Here is a 3,630-nt window from a genome sequence, read left to right on the forward strand (position 1 = left end):
GAGTTTATTATATTATTACTTTATAATGTAAAAATTCAATAATTAACCATAATTTATATTCATATTTACATCCAATACCATCAACAAACTACAAGTATAGATACAAATCCAAGTAAAATTATAATTTACATGAAACATTAATCAATTCTCATCAATAATCACGATAATGTCAAAGATTATGATTTACAAATTTGATTTGTTTCGATCTTGAGATATAAAATTGGCTATCATAGCTACTAAAAGTAATTAGCGTTCAACATGACATTAATATCAATTCTAAAATCAAATATTAACTCAATATTCACATATTTCAAAAAATATTTTTAATTGGTGTTTTTATTAATTGTATCTTCAGTTATAAATATGAAATGTCATTATATAATCAAACTTATAAATCAACATAGGTCTTTCATAAAAAAAAAGCTTTATTTAACAATAGTAACACATCTTAGTATCCTAACATAACAATAATCATTATAATATATAGACCGTGCATTGCACGGGTATCATGATAGTAATAATAACAAAGGTTGTTTGGTTATGAATCATGAATGTTTATTTGGATGTGTAGCTTGAGTATTACGGAGTTTGGTAGTGTAACTTAACTAGATGTCCTGCAAGTAGAGAAAAGTGGAAGAACCTATTAAAATTAACTTCAAACGATTCTGGGCTTCTTAATCCATATGCACTAAGAGACTACTCAATGAAAGCTATTATTAGCACCGACTTTAGCTTAGTTGGTAGAGCGGAGGACTCTAGTTGGAGTAATTAGGTCGCTGCTTTGAATCCGGCAGAATGAAAGCTATTATTAGCACCGACTTTAGCTCGGTTGGTAGAGCGGAGCACTCTAGGCTATTATTAGCACCGACTTTAGCTCGGTTGGTAGAGCGGAGCACTCTAGGCAATTATTAGCACCGACTTTAGCTTGGTTGGTAGAGCGGAACACTCTAGGCTATTATTAGCACCGACTTTAGCTCGGTTGGTAGAGCGGAGGACTCTAGGCTATTATTAGCACCGACTTTAGCTCAGTTGGTAGAGCAGAGGAGCGGAGGACTCTAGTTGGAGTAATTAGGTCGCTGGTTTGAATCCGGCAGGTCGGATTACTAGTGTTTTGTTTGATTAAGCTTTGCTTTGTTTTCCTATAAAGAGCTTATAGGAAAACACGCCGTTGCCGGGGATTGAACCCGGGTCTCCCGCGTGACAGGCGAGGATACTCACCACTGTACTACAACGACTTGTGCGGCTCACAAAGAAAGTCACATATTCCTGTTTCCTGTAGACCCAAGACAATGTGTGCGTGTGGCTGTCGATTTCAAATCAAACTAATAAATGTCGTAGTCACTGTTGAGTTTATTATATTATTACTTTATAATGTAAAAATTTAATAATTAACCATCATTTATATTCATATTCACATCCAATACCATCAACAAACTATAAGTATATATACAAATCCAAGTAAAATTATAATTTACATGAAACATTAATCAATTCTCATGAATAATCACGATAATGTCAAAGATTATGATTTACAAATTTGATTTGTTTCGATCTTGAGATATAAAATTGACTACCATAGGTACTAAAAGTAATTAGCTTTCAACATGACATTAATATCAATTCTAAAATAAAATATTAACTCATATTTTTAAGGTTATTTTTTGTATTCACATATTTCAAAAAATATTTTTAGTAGATGTTTTTATTAATTGTATCTTCAGTTATAAATATCAAATGCCATTATATCATCAAACTTATAAATCAACATAGGTCTTTCATAAAAAAAAGCTTTATTTAATAATAGTAACACATCTTAGCATCTTAACATAACAATAATCATTATAATATATAGACCGTGCATCGCACGGGTATCATGATAGTAATAATAACAAAGGTTGTTTGTTGGTGAATCATGAATGTTTATCTTAGCATCTTAACATAACAATAATCATTATAATATATAGACCGTGCATCGCACGGGTATCATGATAGTAACAATAACAAAGGTTGTTTGTTGGTGAATCATGAATGTTTATTTGGGTCTGTAGCTTGAGCATTACGGAGTTTGGTAGTGTAACTTAACCAAATGTCATGGACGTAGAGAAAAGTGGAAGAACAAATTAAAATTAACATCTTAATCCATATGCACTAAGAGACTACTCAGTGAAAGATATTATTAGCACCGAGCTTGTTGGTAGACCGGAGGATTGTAAAGATATTATTAGTACTAAGCTTGTTGGTTCTGTTTGATTGAGCTTTGCTTTGTTTTCCTATAAAGAGCTTAAAGGAAAAGACGCCGTTGCCAGGTATCGAACCCAAGTCTCTCGCGTGACAGGCAAGGATACTCACCACTATACTACAACAACTTGTATGGCACACCAAGAAAGTCACATATTCCTCTTTGCAGTAGACACAATACAATGTGTGCATGTGCCTGTCGATTTCAAATCAAACTAATACATGTCGTAGTCACTGTTTAGTTTATTATATTATTACTTTATAATGTAAAAATTCAATAATTAACCATCATTCATATTCATATTTACATCCAATACCATCAACAAACTACAAGTATATATACAAATCCAAGTAAAATTATAATTTACATGAAACATTAATCAATTCTCATCAATAATCACGATAATGTCAAAGATTATGATTTACAAATTTGATTTGTTTCGATCTTGAGATATAAAATTGACTACCATAGCTACTAAAAGTAATTAGCGTTCAACATGACATTAATATCAATTCTAAAATCAAATATTAACTCAATATTCACATATTTCAAAAAATATTTTTAATTGGTGTTTTTATTAATTGTATCTTCAGTTATAAATATGAAATGTCATTATATAATCAAACTTATAAATCAACATAGGTCTTTCATAAAAAAAAAGCTTTATTTAACAATAGTAACACATCTTAGTATCCTAACATAACAATAATCATTATAATATATAGACCGTGCATTGCACGGGTATCATGATAGTAATAATAACAAAGGTTGTTTGGTTGTGAATCATGAATGTTTATTTGGATGTGTAGCTTGAGTATTACGGAGTTTGGTAGTGTAACTTAACTAGATGTCCTGCAAGTAGAGAAAAGTGGAAGAACCTATTAAAATTAACTTCAAACGATTCTGGGCTTCTTATTTCGCTTTAATCCATATGCACTTCTGGGCTTCTTATTTCGCTTTAATCCATATGCACTAAGAGACTACTCAATGAAAGCTATTATTAGCACCGACTTTAGCTCAGTTGGAAGAGCGGAGGACTCTAGTTGGAGTAATTAGGTCGCTGGTTTGAATCCGGCAGGATGAAAGCTATTATTAGCACCGACTTTTGCTCGGTTGGTAGAGCGGAGCACTCTAGGCTATTATTAGCACCGACTTTAGCTCGGGTTGTAGAGCGGAGGACTCTAGGCTATTATTAGCACCGACTTTAGCTCAATTGGTAGAGCGGAGGACTCTAGGCTATTATTAGCACCGACTTTAGCTCAGTTGGTAGAGCGGAGGACTCTAGTTGGAGTAATTAGGTCGCTGGTTTGAATCCGGCAGGTCGGATTACTAGTGTTTTGTTTGATTAAGCTTTGCTTTGTTTTCCTATAAAGAGTTTAAAGGAAAAGACG

General features: G+C 32.7%; 1 non-coding gene across 1 annotated transcript; it reads right to left on the reverse strand.

Annotated features, from left to right (window-relative positions):
* Positions 1 to 1,163: 1,163 nt before the first annotated feature.
* Positions 1,164 to 1,235, reverse strand: TRNAD-GUC. The gene has a single exon. It is a non-coding gene; the product is annotated as a tRNA-Asp (tRNA).
* Positions 1,236 to 3,630: the final 2,395 nt, after the last annotated feature.

This window comes from Ipomoea triloba, chromosome 10, assembly GCF_003576645.1.
Source record: "Ipomoea triloba cultivar NCNSP0323 chromosome 10, ASM357664v1".
Classification (NCBI taxonomy): domain Eukaryota; kingdom Viridiplantae; phylum Streptophyta; class Magnoliopsida; order Solanales; family Convolvulaceae; genus Ipomoea; species Ipomoea triloba.